The sequence below is a fragment of the Populus alba genome, chromosome 4, assembly GCF_005239225.2.
Source record: "Populus alba chromosome 4, ASM523922v2, whole genome shotgun sequence".
Classification (NCBI taxonomy): Eukaryota; Viridiplantae; Streptophyta; class Magnoliopsida; order Malpighiales; family Salicaceae; genus Populus; species Populus alba.
Window position 1 is genome coordinate 13,738,494 of NC_133287.1, and position 19,864 is coordinate 13,758,357.

The window sequence follows — 19,864 nt, forward strand, 5'->3', positions numbered from 1 at the left end:
TAATTGAGAATTTCAACCAAAAGGCCAAACATTGAAAGGAAAGATAAAAAATCACATCCCAATTGTAGACCTTGGACTCGAAGATAAGTCGATTGCGAACTAACTAGATAGATCAATAAAAGCCTTTGCATAGAAGAATAATATCCCCACACTGAAAATTACCTCTTACCGAGCTGTGCCATTCTTGAAGATTTTGTTCAAGGGTCCCTAGATAGACAACTTAAACACCCGAACCAATGCATGAATCTACCCTAAAAAATCCACATAATAGTACAGTGATGGAATAGATGATTACTGGTCCCAATCTCCTCGCAATAACAAGGAAAAAGAGCATCCTCATAATTAACAATCCTCTCAGCTAAAAAAACCCCTACTGATGAGACTACAATTGAGTTGGAGACAAATGAACATCAATTTTAAGAGGTGCGAAACCTTTCTAAAGCGAGAGAAAAGAAAAGAAAAAAAAAAAGGAGCCCTGAAGCAGATATGCTATCTAGAAATTTGCAACACTGGATAAGTGTTGGAAGTATCAAAATTTTCATACCCTACTATCTTCACCTCCAGAAAAAACTAAACAACGCTCCACCTCTGCAGTTAAATTTTCCCGCATACAAAGCTCACGAGACCTCAGATTCCTCCTCTAAAGCCAAGCTGATCGAATTATCAATCGGGCTATACATATTGGCAAGGCCAACTGATTGCTGAAGAGAAAGATTAAATAGTCTAGGAAATAAAATTATGAAGAGGAGCTGGAGTACCTAGCCAAGAATCAATCCAAGACCAAATGTTATTGTTCATCACCTACCTTGAACCCAATGCTTGACTTAAGTGGAATGGCTATGCTTTCTCTTGTGGAGAAAGTCAAAACAATGCCACGCCAGGTTGGAGAAAGAGAAACAGCAAACACAGGAAGCCCATTGTCGTGGCGTGCACGGCGTCGATTGGCAGATCTGTCTCCTAACTGTGTTGACAAAGGGTTTTGGATTTAATCATAAAATTATGATTATAAGGTTCAAGAGTCGCCGCGTAGTATTATGGTCGCTAGAAAACCTAATGGTATGCGAGAGTCCGAGTAAGGGATTGGTTGTGCACGGGAAAAACGCGTCACCCCAGGGCACCATATCTAGGGTAAGTTGCGTTGTTATTTGATTGTTATTCTAATTCACATTTCTGTCTATTGGTCTTGTCTAAAGTTCAATGTAGATCTCCTTTCATGAGGGAGTCTCTACCTTATCGGGTTAAATCCTGACCATTCCAAAGGCCAAACTTATTTATTTCGTGGATATAGCTAAGTCATAGCATTCCGAATGACAAAATAATTATATGGGATATTTTATATTTTAATCAAACCCTAATAGATAATCATAAACCGGTTATGATATTCTTTTTGTATTTTTTTAAATCATGATAAAAATGGTTTTTATCTCTCTTCAGAAAACACGCATGAAAAACTTTTAGGTTTTGACCGTATGCACAAACACCACCATAAATTTGACTAAACCAACGGAATTACCGATGGTCTTTTTCTGTCGGTAATTTGCGGTGATATTTACCGAAGAATGTAAATCAGTCGGTAAAACCATTGGTATATATACCAACGAAATAATTTTTTCGGTAATACCATCGATATATGTTGTCGGAATTTCAGTGAAGAGAGAAAACGAAAATAAAATAAAATAAAATGCTGTGAGCGATAATCCATCAAGAAACAACGAACACGTGTAATACCTTGACAAAAAAGCCGCCGCGGGGAATCCAATGAGATGGAGAAATGAGGTTCTTAACCGGCAAATTCGGCCACTTTTAGCACTATAAGCGCCAAAATTGCTTACACCCCCTGATCCCCTTGAATTTAAGGATTATTTCAAAGAGACCCTACATTTTGCATCCTCAGGAATTAATTAAGTTCCATAGGTATTATCTATTTATTTTTCACTTGGTCTTGATAAATTTTCAGTCTGACAATGCATTCCTCGAATTCTAGTGAAAAGGTTAATGCATGAATAGAAGTATCCTTCAAAATATTACTGGAAAAAGAAATTGCGCGGAGCAAGTTATTATTTAATATCGAATTCGATTAATAACCAGTCAATACACGTAAACAATAAAAAAATAAAAAATACAAATAAATGTTATTATGACAGCAAGAACAGCATCCTCGACGAAGATGTGAGAATTCGAAGACAAAGATCCACTGATGTCCGTAAACTGGAAGGACGCAAACATGGAATAGAATTTATCAGACGTGGAAACCTAACTTGCTGCAACAAAGTATGACTCCAGCGTTTGGAAGGTCTTGATCATACGAAAAGGGCTCCTGCATTGTTAATAAAATTATTAGTTTGTTAAGCATGAAAAAATGAACACAATAAAATTAGTATTTATGGAAGATGATATACAAGAATACCTTATTATATATTTCGTGCCATTGTTTATTCAATTCTCGACTTCTTACGGCTACGAGCTGATCCCTCCTCCACTCGAGATTTTGATTCTCTGTTATTGCAATCATTTGTGCTATGAGAAATGTTGAGAGATTTTTTTGATAATAATAAGAGGAGATGAAAAGAGTCCTCACATGTTATCGTTGAGTTTAGTACTTTCGTCCTTCTTCAGAAATTGCTCAAACCACTTCACAGAATTTTTGGCATATCGTTTCAAGTTGTTTTCGTAGTCAATGTAGAAGAGACCAAACCTTGAACCATAGCCGGATCCCCATTCAAAAATCATCCAAGAATGACCAAGCAAAAAACCCCTTGACATCGACACCATGGTCACTGCAAAAGTCAAGCTTTTAGAGCAGAACAGACTGAGAAAGAAATTCCTTTTAAAATAAAAACTAGTACAGTTTGAAAAAGGAAGCGAGAACATGAATTTGGAAAGCACAAACTCACTTGATAGATTTCAGAACATTGTGGAAAATGTCTTTATAATATTGCTCTCTTATGGGATCATTCAGGGCTTCCTCTAGTGACGAGGAACTCACGTCATCAACTCCTAATAAAAAAAAACCGACAAATCAGTAAATCAGAGCTTCTTGACAGCTATAACCATAAACACATGAGGGCTGTTAGCTCTGTTCTTACCATTTTCAGTGATATATATTGTTGGATTTTCATACGCGTCCTTTACGTAATTCAAAAGATGACGAATACCTTCGGGATAAAATATAAAGCCAACTTGAACCCGCCTGCGAATTTGATTTATATATCTCAATACCAAGGGGAAAAGAGAAAGATTCTACACATCAATTACTAATTTGTTGAAACAAGAATGAAGAATCACATTCACCTGTGGGCCTATTTGGTATTCCATTTCTCTCCCCTGTAAAATAACATCAACACAAGTGAGAAAGCGTAGAATTTTAGACCTTGTATTCTTCTTATTCTGAGAGTTTTTTTTTTATCATTTAATTAACAAGTAAATAAATTCACCTGGCCAGTTAACACGAGCATCTTCCATGAACCCAATATTTTTATAGTTAACATCCTCAACGTTCTGAGCATAATATGTAGTGTAGTAATTGATCCCGAAAAGTCATAAGATCCTCTCAGCATCTTGGATTCCTCCTCACTGAATCTAGGCAATCTTCCTCCGACGTAGTCGTGCATATTCTGTGGATACTCACCTTTAGTTAGAGGATCCATGTACCTGCCAAAGACATACAAGGATACACTAGATTAACCGGTGATCCTGGTTTCTTCTCCATAGAATTTAAGAATCCAAATTAATGTTTCAAAATTATTATATATCCAAATCAGCTGGCAAAATGCTTACCATCCAAGCATAAAATCAAGGCTTCGTTTCAGTTGCCATCCGATCACTTTCACTAGTTGAGTAAGGTTCAAACCAATGAGAAACGAGGGTTATCCCAATTTTTCCTCCTTGACGCGTCTGACGAGATTTTGTCAATGATAAAATTAGCACAGTCACACTGAAAACTTTGGTGAAACATGTTATGAAACGAACCACAAATTAATTATAGCTTTAGCTTTTGCAAACCTGATACTTTTCCTTGTATACTTTCACAGCCGTTGCATGAGCAAGCAATAGATGATGGGTTACAATGTAAACCTCGGTGGCACCAGAGATTTTGGGCTGGCCTGGATAATTCTCCAAAGTTGAAATTCTGCCGGGTGCCATGGTGCCCGTGTCATAACCATTGACGCTAAACATAAAAGGCTCATTTAAAGTGATCCAGTGCTTCACTCGGTCTCCAAATCTTTGAAAGCAAAGCTCCACAAAGTCTCGGAAATCGTTTCTATACGAGTTTTTGAAATGATTAGATTCAAGCATGGAGGATTCAAATTAAAGTGGGATGTTTATATAATATGAATATAAAAACGATTACTTACAAAATATTCAGGGCTCAAGAAACCACCATATTTGTCCTCAATTGCTTGTGGAGTGTCCCAATGAAAGAGAGTTACATAAGGCTGTATACCTGTACATTTCAGAGCAAAAATAATATGAGAAAAACTAAAGTGTGAAACGTTTTTGTATGAAAGTTTGGAAAATGCTTTTCAAATCTTCGAAATTCAAGCAAAGTAAGATTGCCCCTGCATTTACCATGGCCACTTCAAGATGCTTATTTAGTCGGTAACATTATTATGAAACACAGTGATCGAGGAAAAGGAAAGGGTTATAACCATTTTTTATGAGCTCATCGATGAGATTGCTGTAAAACTGGATCCCTTCTTCGTTTATTCCAGCACTTAGTCTGCCATCTGATGAATTCAATTCGATGATTGAAAAGTCAAAGTAAGGAAAAATGTGGGACTTCGAATGTCAAGTCGCGTCCCATCCTGGTGAATTAAAAAAGGAACGAGAAGTGGGTAAAAACAAAAAGAACACACTTACGTGGTAATACCCTAGACCAAGAAATAGAGAATCTGGAAAGCATCCATTCCCATTCCCCTCATTCTTTGCACATCTTCCTGTAACATTTTGTGTGTAAAATATATCAGCAAGTGTAATGGTGATCAGATCGACAAGAGGCAACCAAAAGAAAAAATAAGATGAACATCGTACCTTGTAGCGATTATAGAAATCAACTGCCACCTTCGCATTGCTATGGTCGCTTATCCTCTCTGCAATTTTTCAGAATCTGTTCTTAAATTCCTTTGAATATATATTATTTGATAAAAATCATATTTACATCTTTAATTTGCACGCACTTTCGCCCCCTAACCCCAAAAGTCACCTTCTTTCTTTCCCTTTCCTCTCTCCTTTCGGATTTAATAGACAAAATACACTATGGTTTTAGGCAGGCCATCAACATGCTGGCAGGTGACTCCTTGAGAGATTTATATTCGTTGTTTTAGTTAGGAAAGCATTGTAACGAACCCCTGCATTGAATAAAGAGATACCTGGATGCTCCTCGATGAAGGTGTCCCATATATTCGGCCCTTTACCTCTCCTGTTTGTTTCACCTTCAAACTGCATATAATTTAAACGTTATCAGAGAGCAATCAATTGAGGCGTTTCTCTCTTCGACCAGAGTACTTGAAGCAATGTTTGTACCTGGTAAGCTGATGAAGAAGATCCAAAAAGGAAACCATCTGGGAAAGAAATTACGACTCAACTTGGCAATACTTCCCATGATATACACTAAGTCTTTGTTGAACAGCCTTGCAGAAGAGCAATAAAAGCTTGAGCAGAGCTAAAGAGTGTTGGGGCGATCAGAATAAAGAATGTATAGTGAGATAGCAGTGAAAAAATAAATAAATGAACGTATGAAGTATGGATTTTGTAAGAACATCGACATGCCAGAGCCTATTTATAGGCATCATTTTGAAAGGTTATTCTCAACAACCAAGAAGGATAATTGTGGTCAATTATTATTACTGTTTGTTTCGATTGACCGATCAATGAAAATTCAATTTGGAACTTCTAATTGGATATAAGGATATATATTTGTCATTTGAGGAATTCATTGTGTTGAAACAAGCACCAAACTTAAGATTCCGTGCTCTAATTGCACCGTGAAGCCTAAGCAATTGTGCTGGAAGCATGCAGGGAAAATTCAGCAACCGGATCGTCAACATAAGAATTTTCAACGACTTTAATTTTCTTGTCTGATGGCAATGAAGCCAAGCGAAAGTTGACGGGTTTCCAGCCCAAGAAGAGTTTTTTAAATGGCATGTGGACCTTTCGCATTCAGACATGAAGTATATTCTGAGCTAGAGATTTTGCATGAAACAATTTTTTAAATTCCTTACGCTGAATTAGCCAAGTCAAGCACAATACATGATCTTTAACCAAAAGCCCAGGAGAGTAACCAATTACGATCAATCTCTAAGATGACATTTCTTCAATCCCAAACTGACAACCCATCTCCAAATCGTGCAAGCAATGCTTTGAAACGATCAACTAGTCATCAACCTGGAATTCATTTGCTTTGAAGCCATCAACTAGTCATCAGCCTGGAATTCAATTTTACAACTGTCTGGAATTTATTTTCCAAGAAAGTTTATCCTCGCGGAAACTTCAACTTGATTAGGAGAAACAAACTGCGTTTCGCTTCTATCGGAATTATTCAAGCATCCTCTTCAAGCCTCCAACGAATTCCTTAACAATTAGCGGTATTAGATTACCATTTTTATCATACTATCTATCCCCCATTATCTAGGCACGGTTAAACACAGAATACAAATCACACCACAGCATAGTGCCTCAAGTTCACGTAATTATTGTCATTGTACTTCATTATTGTCCATATACTCGAGGATTATAGATAAGAGCCGTATGGAATATGTAAGTGTATCTTTAATTTATTTCTTTATAGCAATCGAGCATAATTAAATTAAAAGAGCACCATTAAGAAGATAGTGACCGAAGGAATAAAACCTTACAATATAAGTAAAGAGACAAAAAGGATAAAAAAAATGATGAAATAATAATAATAATAATAATAATAATAATGATGGAAAAAAACAAGTAAAATGAAATAAATGAAGAATGAATTAAAAATTTGGGTTAAGTGCAATATGATTGGAGGTTTTGGGGTTTTAATTAAACTTTGGAATTAATTTAATTAAGCTTTGGAATTAATTTAATTAATCCAATTAAGGGTTTAATTGGAGAATTGATAAATTTTTAGACTTAATTAAGCTTGAAATTAATTTAATTCATCCAATCAAGGATTTAATTGGAGAATTGATAAGTTTTGAGACTTAATTAAGCTTGGAATTAATTTAATTAATCCAATCAGGGGCTAATTGAAGAATTGATAAGTTTTAGACTTAATTGGACTTTGGATTTAATTAAATTAATGAGATCAGGGACTTAATTGAAGAAATATTAAAGTTTGGAGTTTAATTGGGGCACGATTGCAACAAATTAAAATCCAAGGATTACATCGAAAATGGTGCGCAAATGCAGGGGCCAATTACAGTTTAAACCAGGGGTTTAATTACAAAACTTTTAAAACTTCAAGGGCCAAAACGCAAATAATCATTAAACATGAAAACGGCGTCGTTTCAGGGGAACTGTTCGTCTTCTTCCGCTCAGCAAACCAGAGAAACGGACTCCCCTGCCATCACTGCTCCTGCAATAAATGGTTTTGAGTCTTCATTACCAATGAAAACGCTTGCCATTCGCCGACTATAAGAAACCAGAGAAGGGATGCGCACAGGGGGAAAGGGGAAGAAAAAAAAGAACCCAAAAAAGAGGCGAAAACAAAATACCCAGGGGGATTGAACAGAGTAATAAACCCAGAAAAGAAGGAAGAAAAAAGAGGAAGGAAAATCAGAGGAGAGACCCAGAACGCAGAAGACTGAAACAGAGAGGAGAACCGGTTCTGCCATTGCTTTCATCCCTGCAGAAAAATCAAACCAAAAACTTAGCCACAAACAAAGCAAAAAAAAACGAGACCCAATTTCGAGAGGGAAGCCAGCACTGTACACTTTTCTTCATCACAGGGACTGAAAGGGCACTGGACTGGAGAAAAGAAGACCACGAACAAAAACAGAGAGAAGAGGTTTTTCCAGACTCAAAGCAGTAACACAGGGGAGGATAATAAACGAATAAAAAAGAAGAAGAAGAAAGACAGCAGAGTCAAAATCCCCTGCAGCCATGTTGATCGTCTCCAGAAGCAGAGAGAAGGAATAATAGAGGAAGAGCTTAAGAAAGGGAATAGCACCAACCGCCCTTAACTTCGTCTTCATCTTCAGGAGCAGCAGCCAACAGGTAAGTTTCTCTTCATCTCCTCTCGCTTTTCAGTTTTAATTCAGCCATACTGTTCATGTGAATTTTAATTCACTGAACACTTAGACACGCATGAACCAGCTCACACGTGTTATTTGCCCAGTCGGACCACTGGCTTGGGCCAGTGGCCGGGCTGGGCTGAGCCCAGCTCAAAAAATAAAACAAAATAGAAAAAAAATTAAAAATAAAATAAAAAACGTGTATGCATGAATAAAAATAATGTAAATTTACTGGTTTATTCACTGACACCAGAGTCAGGAATAAAAATACCGATTTAAATTTATATTATTTTTATTCGTTGTATTTTTATTTTATTTAGCTAGAAAAATAAAATATGTGAATGCTTAAAAATAAATTTTTTTTTTTTTGTTATTGGCGCTAGAGTAGGAAAAAAATATATTGATCTAATGTTTTTCGTAGTTACGAATTTTTACCAACACCAGAGTTGGAATTATTCGAGCTCGAATATTCACTGACGCCAGAGTCAGGAATATTTTAAACAAATCATCACAGCATAAATTAATAAATATTTAGCAATTTAAGACAAAACCAACAATGCAGTCTGCCTTAGGCAGAATGTTTAAAGGGTGATAATATCTTTTCTTTTACGTAACCAATCCCGAGTCATAGAATCTTTGTTGACCAGTTAGGGTTCCTAGTGACCATAATACTAGGTGGCGACTCCTCAAACGAGACATTTTTTCTAAAAGAACCGGATGCCAGAATCTGTTCTTTTTTTTCCATAATCGAGAATTATAAAAATATTTAGGGCCGCCGCGATGTCGGGTGCCACAAAATGGCGACTCCACTGGGGACTTAGGATTAAGCTTTGTCTTTTGTCTTATTATTACTTTTTTTATTTTTTTTTGCTGTGTTTATTTGTTTAATTTTCCTGTATTTACTGCTTTAGCATGCATCCTTATTTTTGTTGTCATGCATCACTTTGAGAGCACACATTTTACAACCTAGGATAAGTGGGAAAGTAACGGTACCCCAATGGCTTTAGCCTGGGTAAGACTCGTGAAACCATCCAACTCTCGCTTGATTGTTTACTTGGAAGTGGTTGATATGCCAAACTGATTTTACTCAGGGCCTCTATCTTCACACTACTTGTAAGCCTCATATCGACCTTTCATGGACGATCACTGAGCATGCGAGAGACCCTTTAAAACTAGATAATGACCAACCCTTTGATACACTCAATAATTAGGATCTTTCTATTAGGTTGTCACCCCGTGAAGGGCAAGTTCGCATTTTTTTATTGCTTTAGCATTTTTGCATAATTGCATGATTTACATTTAGTAGGTTGAAATATAGGTCCCCATTGAAACTCATTTATAACACTCGTTCGAGAAAAAGACAAATGGAAAACGAAGAAAGAGCCCAGTTGGAAGCCCAACATCAAAAGGAGGTGGACAATCTTAAGGAAGAAGTCGCAAGGCTTACTAGTCTACTTGAGCAGGCCTTGAGGGATAAGTTCGGAAAAGCAACACTTATAGCTCAGCCTGAAGATATGAATGTAACTCATTTTGATCCACAGAATCTGGAGGCAAATAGGGTGTCATCTGAATTTCAACAAGCTATGCATTTCCATCCAGCATACCCCATGAAAATGTCATTTACCATTGATTTCACCGAGAAAGAATCTCAAAAGGGCAAGATGGTGAAAGAAGAGGATTTGAAAAAATGGACCGCCCTAGAAGAGAGGATAAGGGTAGTTGAGGGAAACCATTTGTGTGATTTGGTAAAAGCTGTTAATATGTGTTTGGTACCTAACATAATCATTCCTAAGAAGTTTAGGATGCCAGAATTCATTAAATATACGGGAACTCAATGCCCTATAACTCATCTCAAAGCATACTGCAACAAAATGGCTGAGGTTGTTAATGATGAGAAATTGCTGATTCATTTCTTCCAAGACAGCATGAGTGACCTGCCCTCACTTGGTATATGCGGTTGGACAATACCAAGGTTAAAAAATGGAAGGACTTAGTTGATGCCTTCATGAGGCAATATAAGTTCAATATAGACGTGGGCCCTGATCGGTTAAGCTTGCAAGCTATGGAGAAGGACAACAAAGAGTCCATAAGGGAATACGCCCGAAGATGGAGTGAGGTAGCTGCACAAGTTAATCCTCCCATGTTGGAAAAAGAGATGATTAGTTTATTTTCCAATACCTTTAAAACTCCATACTTTGAGTACCTGGTTAGAAACTCTGCACAATATTTTACTGACCTGGTTATTATAGCTGAGAGGATTGAACAAGCTATTGGGTTAGGTAAAATTGCTGATCCGACTGAAAAGAATGGTTTCACCGAAAAAGGAAAGGACAATGAAGGGGGTTGCCAAGGCACTTACCGTTCCTATAGTTAATTTCTTCGCACCGACTCTCAGATATCAACTATTTTAAAGATAAAGCTATGGTGATAGTAGGTCGAGAATGGTCTGCATGTGACCGCAACTAAGTGTTGAAAAGATGCCTTTGTCGAGGAGAATGAATGATTGAAAGATTCCAGAAATTCCAATCAATGATCACTAAATGTTTAGCCCCTTTATGTGTTATCATGCCAGTATTCATGTTGGCATAAAATCTTTGTTGTTGAACTTCTTTTCCTAAGCTTCAATGAAATAATGGGTTTCTCATTCAATCGTGTTTACGACCAAGCATTATTCATCTTCTTAAGAGAGTTTTCTTATAAGAACTCACGAATACACCTTTGAAGCCTCGCGTGATCTCATAGACGCAATTCATCTCTTGTACTAAAATCCATTTCCCTATTGGAGTTTTGAAAAATTAATCTGGTATTTTGATTTCAAAAAATAATTTGATGTTCTTTCAAAAATGATATTTTTAACATTCTACTTGTAGAATGACAATTGAATCAAGCAACTCCATCACTGAGGTGACTAAATTACAAACCAAAAAAAAAAGAAAAAAGAAAAAAAAAGAAAAAAGAAATGAATAAACACCCTTACCCCATGACTCTTGAATCGTGTGTTTTTAAATGTATGAATAATGGTATGTAGTGAACTCTTTACTCATGACTCATGAAATGCATCTTTGCAAAGACCAAACAATCATACTGGATGAGGTCAAAGTTTATTGATCTTAACTGCTTGCGCTTGAAATGAGGAAAGGCCATCTTTGTTATTCCTTTCACGTTCTGAAATAAGTATATCCCTTGCGATCCCTTTTTGAGCCTGAATAATTTTTCTTTCATGAAAAAATCCTGACTAGAATCACACCCCACACTGGGGGGGCAAGAGAAAATTTCAATGAGAAAAAAGAAAAAGCTGCAAGAAAGCCAAAAAGGCATAAGAGCTCAAGAAACTCAAATGCTAGGGGGCATGCCCAAATCACTAGAAAAAGTGACATCCAAGATAAAGTGGGTATGTCTTAGCAAAGCAAAGAAAAAGAGAAGAAGCAGCAAAAGAAAATGTGAATGACATCAAGAGTCAAACTGTTGATAGTGATCCTCAGTCTTTGAAACCCTGAAACACTCTTTGAGCCTTATGAATCCTTTTCTTTCATAGCCAAGAACCATAGCCTACGTTACGTGCCTGTAGAAGTCCTTTCTAATCAAGCATTCAAGCAACCTAGAACAATAAACAATGCTCTCAAAATGCAAAGAATACTTTTTCATAAGATTCATGACATCAAGAATAAACTACTCATTATTATTCATGCTGATAAAAATGAAGGTTCAAAAAGAGACAAATTTTTCTCATACAAAACCTCGAGCTTTTTCTCGAGCCCTTCACTTTGAAACAAAAGGTCATCTCATGACGTATTTTCACTGAAGATCTCATTGCCAAACAAGAGCAAATAACCTCTTTTTCCAAGAAAGAAAATAGCCAAGGAGTTGTAAGATTTCAAAAGCAAATTGTTTTAGATTCACATCAAAATAATTTTTGTTTTCAAAATGCAAGATCAAGATTTCAAGATTCATTCAAGACCCATATTCCTTCACCAAAATGAACAAAAAGAGAAATAAGAGAATGGTCTTTTAAAACCATTATTTGTCTGAGTCACTGGCAAAGTACACTTGGGGGCAATGACCAGTACAAGGGGGCAACATTGTGTTGTCTTTTCTAGAAAAAGAGAGGAATATTTCCTACAACAAGACAAGGGGGCATTTTGGTTTACGAAAGACAATTTGATCCTTTCATCAAGTGACACCGAATGTTTCTAGCAGTGAAACGAGGGGTAATGAATAAGTCCTCTCAAATTATTGGACGAGTTAGAAATCTTCAGCAAATAAGTGGGTCGTGATGGGCACCACAAAGGCTGAGTTGTGTGAACAAATCTGGAAATAGACTTACATGGGCCAACTCAAGTGGGCTAGAAGCCAAGCGACAAAGATGACCTAAATCAGAGGTGGCAAGTCCTCATCAGTCAAGCAACGAGAAGACTAAGAAGAAATGGGGGCCTATATTTCAAAACAGGTAAAGATGCATGCATATCATCTAAAATTTGAGACATTGGACAATGAGTTTTTTAAATTTCATATGAGAAAATTCCAATGGAATCCATCAAGTGGAAGGCCAACTTGAAATGGCCAAAGATCGAAATTGTTGTTGAATGTTTTTCATCTTTGAGAATTTTTCAACATGGGAAGGCCGCCCATAAGAAATAGGCCATTTGAAAAATCTTCGTGCTTCGCTTCCTCTTTGAGTGTCTTTGAGCACCCGCTTTCCTTTTCAAGTGCCTTTGAGCACTCACCTTCCTTCTCGAGTGCCTTTGAGCACTCGCTTTCCCCTTCAAGTGCCTCTGAGCACTCGCCTTACCCTTCAAGTGCCTCTGAGCACTCGCTTTACCCTTCAAGTGCCTTTGAGCACTAGAGCCTCTAAGCACTCGCTTTCCCCTTCAAGTGCCTGTGAGCACTAGTGCTTCTGAGCACTCGCTTTACCCTTCAAGTGCCTCTGAGCACTAGTGCCTCTGAGCACTTGCTTTTCCCTTCAAGTGCCTCTGAGCACTGGCTTTCCCCTTCAAGTGCCTCTGAGCACTCGCTTTACCCTTCAAGTGCCTCTGAGCACTAGTGCCTTTGAGCACTCGCTTTCCCCTTCAAGTGCCTTTGAGCACTAGTGCCTCTGAGCACTCGCTTTACCCTTCAAGTGCCTTTGAGCACTAGTGCCTCTGAGCACTCGCATTCCCCTTCAAGTGCCTTTGAGCACTAGAGTGCCTCTGAGCACTTGCTTTCCCCTTTGAGTGCCTTTAACACTTCGTCTTCCTCTGAGCCCTTACTTTCCCTCTTCGAGTGGCCTCTGAGCACTCCCTTTCTTTTCAAAGTGCCTTTTGAGCCACTCCACTTTCTGCGAAGTCAGTTTGCACTCGAGCGTCTTTGAGCACTCGCCTTCCTTTACGAGCGCCTCTGAGCCCTCGCTTTCCTCTTCGAGCGCCTTTGAGCACTCGTTTTCCCCTTTGAGTGCCTTTGAGCACTCGCCTTCCTTCTCGAGCGCCTCTGAGCCCTCGCTTTCCTCTTCGAGTGCCTTTGAGCACTCGCTTTCCTCTTCGAGCGCCTTTGAGCCCTCACATTCTTTGGAGTGCGCCTTTGAGCCCTCACATTCTTTTGAGTGTGCATTCGAGCCCTCATTTTCCTTTTTTTACTTGGGTAGGTCACTCATCATAATGAGACCACTTCAAAAAAAAAAACAAAAAAAGTTGGTCGTCTTCCAAATGACTTGTTTCTTGATTTCTACATCTCTCTGTAAAGGTCATGTGTCCATCTACTGTTTTCAAAACAAAAAAAAACAAAACAAAAAAACAAAAAACAAAAAAAAGTAGATCGTCTTCCAAATGACTTGTTTCTTGATTTCAACATCTCTTTGTAAAGGTCGTGTGTCAATCTACTGTTTTCAAAGTTTTCAACACTAAAAAAAAAAAAAAAAAAAAGGTTCTTTCTATATCTACTTTTCTTTATAAATTTACTACACAAAGCTAAAGAAAAATGAAATTTTCCAATATCTTTGCATAGTAAATATTATACAAGAGCGGGGCAACTGTCATAACCCAATTTTTGACCCATTTTATTTTAATTATTATTATTATTTTATTTTCTAAGAAGGATAAAAAAATGATGAAATAATAATAATAATAATAATAATGATGGAAAAAAAAAGTAAAATGAAATAAATGAAGAATGAATTAAAATTTGGGTTAAGTGCAATATGATTGGAAGTTTTGGGGTTTAATTAAACTTTGGAATTAATTTAATTAAGCTTTGGAATTAATTTAATTAATCCAATTAAGGGTTTAATTGGAGAATTGATAAATTTTTAGACTTAATTAAGCTTGAAATTAATTTAATTCATCCAATCAAGGATTTAATTGGAGAATTGATAAGTTTTGAGACTTAATTAAGCTTGGAATTAATTTAATTAATCCAATCAGGGGCTTAATTGAAGAATTGATAAGTTTTAGACTTAATTGGACTTTGGATTTAATTAAATTAATGAAATCAAGGACTTAATTGAAGAAATATTAAAGTTTGGAGTTTAATTGGGGCACGATTGCAACAAATTAAAATCCAAGGATTACATCAAAAATGGCGCGCAAATGCAGGGGGCCAATTGCAGTTTAAACCAGGGGTTTAATTACAAAACGTTTAAAACTTCAAGGGCCAAAACGCAAATAATCATTAAACATGAAAACGGCGTCGTTTCAGGGGAACTGTTCGTCTTCTTCCGCTCAGCAAACCAGAGAAACGGACTCCCCTGCCATCACTGCTCCTGCAATAAATGGTTTTGAGTCTTCATTACCAATGAAAACGCATGCCATTCGCCGACTATAAGAAACCAGAGAAGGGATGCGCACAGGGGGAAAGGGGAAGAAAAAAAAGAACCCAGAAAAGAGGCGAAAACAAAATACCCAGGGGGATTGAACAGAGTAATAAACCCAGAAAAGAAGGACGAAAAAAGAGGGAGGAAAATCAGAGGAGAGACCCAGAACGCAGAAGACTGAAACAGAGAGGAGAACCGGTTCTGCCATTGCTTTCATCCCTGCAGAAAAATCAAACCAAAAATGTAGCCACAAACAGAGCAAAAAAAAACGAGACCCAATTTCGAGAGGGAAGCCAGCACTGTACACTTTTCTTCATCACAGGGACTGAAAGGGCACTGGACTGGAGAAAAGAAGACCACGAACAAAAACAGAGAGAAGAGGTTTTTCCAGACTCAAAGCAGTAACACAGGGGAGGATAATAAACGAATAAAAAAGAAGAAGAAGAAAGACAGCAGAGACAAACAAAGGGGAGCTAGGAAAATAGAGGAAAAAAGGACGACCCAGTGTCAAAATCCCCTGTAGCCATGTTGATCGTCTCCAGAAACAGAGAGAAGGAATAATAGAGGAAGAGCTTAAGAAAGGGAATAGCACCAACCGCCCTTAACTTCGTCTTCATCTTCAGGAGCAGCAGCCAACAGGTAAGTTTCTCTTCATCTCCTCTCGCTTTTCAGTTTTAATTCAGCCATACTGTTCATGTGAATTTTAATTCACTGAACACTTAGACACACGTGAACCAGCTCACGCGTGTTATTTGCCCAGCCGGACCACTGGCTTGGGCCAGTGGTCGGGCTGGGCCAGTTGGGCTCAGCCCAGCCCATGTGGGCTGAGCTGGGCCCAGCTCAAAAAATAAAAAAAAAATAGAAAAAAACAAAAACAAAAAATAAAATAAAAAACGTGTATGCATGAATAAAAATAATGTAAATTTACTGGTTTATTCACTGACGCCAGAGTCAGGAATAAAAATACCGATTTAAATTTATATTATTTTTATTCGTTGTATTTTTATTTTATTTAGCTAGAAAAATAAAATATGTGCATGCTTAAAAATAAATTTATTTTTTTTATTATTGGCGCTGGAGTAGGAAAAAATATATTGATCTAATGTTTTTCGTAGTTACGAATTTTTACCAATGCCAGAGTTGGAATTATTCGAGCTCGAATATTCACTGACGCCAAAGTTAGGAATATTTTAAACAAATCATCACAACATAAATTAATAAATATTTAGCAATTTAAGACAAAACCAACAATGCAGTCTGCCTTAGGCAGAACGTTTAAGGGGTGATAATATCTTTCCTTTTACATAACCAATCCCGAGTCATAGAATCTTTGTTGACCAGTTAGGGTTCCTAGTGACCATAATACTAGGTGGCGACTCCTCAAACGAGACATTTTTTCTAAAAGAACCGGATGCCAGAATCGGTTCTTTTTTTTTCCATAATCGAGAATTATAAAATTATTAGGGCCGCCGCGATGTCGGGTGCGACACTAGGCATGTTATATTTGATGAACAACAGTTTCCATATCCAGATTTATTGCCAACACATTCAAACACACTAACTTCCCCATCACCCAATCAACCTTCTCCTTATCATGTGCCTATAGTCACTCCAGCAAATGTAATTGTCCCAACCATCCCAACTTCTCCATCTCTTCCTCCTCGTGCCCATACACCTGTCCCTTCTGTCATCTCTGCTCATTCTCAGTCCATTGCTGCTCCACTCCAAGCCTCCTCTCTGTTTCCTGTGGCCCCTGATATCAACGTGACTTCTGGTTTAGAATCTCCTGCCTTTATTCCTGATGATTTGCAGGTGGTCTTGTCTATTCCTCCCCTCAATTTACATCCAATGCAGACTAGAAGCAAGAGTGGGATTATTAGAAAGAAGGCCTTCTCAGCTAGAATTCAGGAATTGGGAGGTGCTAATTTGTCCTTGGTTGAACTTGTTAGTTACAAATCTGCTGTTAAAATTCCTATTTGGTTACAAGCCATGAAAGAGGAAGTCAATGCTCTACATGATCAACGCACTTGAAGCCTCGTTTCACTGCCAGCAAACAGGAATCTGGTGGGCTGTAAATGGATTTTTAAGGTCAAGAGGCACTCTAATGGCTCTATTGCTAGACATAAAGCAAGGTTGGTTGCTAAAGGGTTTAGTCAAGAACCTGGATTGGACTATGGGGAGACGTTTAGTCCTGTTGTGAAGCCAACAGCCGTCCGGTTAGTTCTTGCTCTTGCTGCACATTTCCATTGGTCTCTGCGACAATTAGATGTTAAAAATGCCTTTTTGCATGGTATTCTTCAAGAAGAGGTTTATATGTCTCAACCTCCTGGTTTTGAAGATTCCAATCATCCTCATCTTGTGTGTAAGTTGCATAAATCTCTCTATGGACTTAAACAAGCTCCTCAGGCTTGGAATGATCGGTTTACTCAATTTCTGTCTTCTGTGGGGTTTGAAACCACCTACTCCGATTCATCTTTATTTGTCAAACATGTTGGTCCTGCAATTGTGATCTTACTTCTTTATGTGGATGATATTATTATCACTGGTGTCGCACGGGTGCGGCGTCGCAGCGAAAATCAAATAGTTTGTTCCATTTTCTTATCTACAATGTAAATCTATCTATATCTATGGGGATACAAGAAAATATTGTCTTTTATTGGTAGAAAATGGAATGGGAGTCGCCACCTAGTATCTTGGTCACTAGGAACCCTAACTGGTCTCAGAGATCGGGTACGGGGACTGGTTGCGTAAAGGGAAGGTATTAGCACCCCAAATACGCCCTACCTAAGGTAAGCTGCATTGTTTTATTGTCTGATAAAATCTAAGGTATTTTCGTGTTTTTCTAGTTGTTGGTCTATCTATGATTCAAGAAAAATCCTCCTCGGTAAGAAGGTCTTTATCTTATCGGGTAAAATCCTAACCGTTCTAAATGTCTATACCAAAACTTTATTAATAATATTTAGGAATACGTTTTACGTATAAATTCGTAATCCCAAATACTACTAATAGCAGCAAAAAGATTTTTTTAGAATTTTTGAAATATTGGCCTAGTTCTCATGGCTTGAAATAAACTGGTTATTAAAGCCAAAATGCATGATAATACATATATTGTTTTTGAAAATTTTCTTTGTTGTGTAAAAATATGATGTTGTAATATATATATATATATATATATATATATATTATATATATATATATATATCGGAGAGACTAGGCCGTATTTTAAAAACAAAACAAAATTTTTTTTGAAAATATTATTATTATCAATTTTTTTTTTTGACGTAAATCATGTATTTAAATACTGAGTTTGTATCCTTACGGTATAAAAATACAACCCAATATTATTACACTTTAATAAAAATGCAGAAAAATCAACAACATTTCTAGGTATTTTTTAGAAAATTTTTTTGAAAGCAAAACATTTTTTATTCGGAAAATCTTTGATATTTTTACGAAAACCGGGTATTTTTAGCACTGGTTTGGTATCTTTACAGTATAAAAATACCAACCAACATTAACCCATTTTGACAAAACTATTCAGGGAAATCAACAATATTTTTTAAGATTTTTTGAAATATTTCTTTTTTAGTAAAAATATATATACACAATATACACACATATATATTACAATATACTATAATTCATAATATATATATAATAACAAATCGGGTTGGGCCGGCCCAAATGAATGGGCCGAACCCAACCTAGCTAGAATCGGGCCGATCTCGGCCCGCAAGGAGGATGGGCCGATCTCGGCCCGCAAGGAGGTTGGGCCGATCTCGGCCCGCAAGGAGGTTGGGCCGATCTCGGCCCAACAAAAAAAACTCTTTAGACTGGGCCAGACTCGGTCTGGCCCAAAATAAATAATAACAAAACTGGGCCGGAAACCCGGCCCAGTGTAAAAAACCCACGGGGAAGGGAAAATAATTCCCTTCCCCTACCTCCTGCATGCAGAACGATTCTGCATGCAGGAGGATAACAAATATAAAAAATGAAAACGTAGGGGGGAAAAGAAAAAATACCTGGCACGGCGGAGGTGAGGCTGCTGGTCGAACGTACGGGTTGACAGTGTTGCAGCGGAGGTCGGCGGCTCAGAACGACGGTTCCCAACAGTTCGGGTGTGTCCTCTCGGGTCGTGTTCGGTTAACGTTTTCTTTAAACTCTCCCACGGCTTCTGTCCTCTTCTCCCTTTTTCTCAGTTTCGTTTTCTTGAGTTTTAGGTGTTTATTTCTTTAGGTCCACTGTTTCTCTCTCCTTCAGTCTCTCTCTCTCTCTTGGTTTCGGTTTCTTCTTCCTCCCCCTCCCGTGCTTCACATCTTTCCTCTTCTTTTATAGGCGGGCAAAGGAGCGGGGCTGCATGGGCAGCGTGGGGAGCAGAACAAGGTGGGTTGAGCTGGGCAACGTGGGGGGCAGCGCCGGTCGGCTGGTCGGTGAGCGTGGTCGATCACGGCGTGGCCCTCCTGGCTTCGCGTCGTCCGAGGTGCATGGGCTTGGTCTGTCAGCGCACGCGAGGAGAGAGGGGCACCGACTGATTAAACAAAGGTTTCGTCCATGCTGCTGCACGTTCGGGGAGGAAGAAGAAAGGGGAACAGTGCCGTTCAAAACGGCACCGTTCGGTCCTTTTTTTTTTTTGTGTATGAAACGGCGTCGTTTTGGGGAAAACGCGCCGTTTCATTTAAAAATGGCGCCAGAATACGCAAAATTTCAACTCAGCCCTCAATTATGTTTTGATTCTTTCAATTACATCCCTGCCAAATTCGGTCCTCGCCCCCATAGTTGGCCGCGTTTTTCATCTTGGTCCTTGGCCTCTGACTTATGCAATTAAGCCCTCAATTGATCAATAAACTTCCAATTTCTTCAATTACGCCCCTGGATC

At 38.0% G+C, this 19,864-nt stretch overlaps 1 pseudogene; it reads right to left on the bottom strand.

Annotated features, from left to right (window-relative positions):
* Positions 1–2,048: 2,048 nt before the first annotated feature.
* On the bottom strand, positions 2,049–5,602 carry LOC118028938 (beta-glucosidase 12-like; annotated as a pseudogene).
* Positions 5,603–19,864: the final 14,262 nt, after the last annotated feature.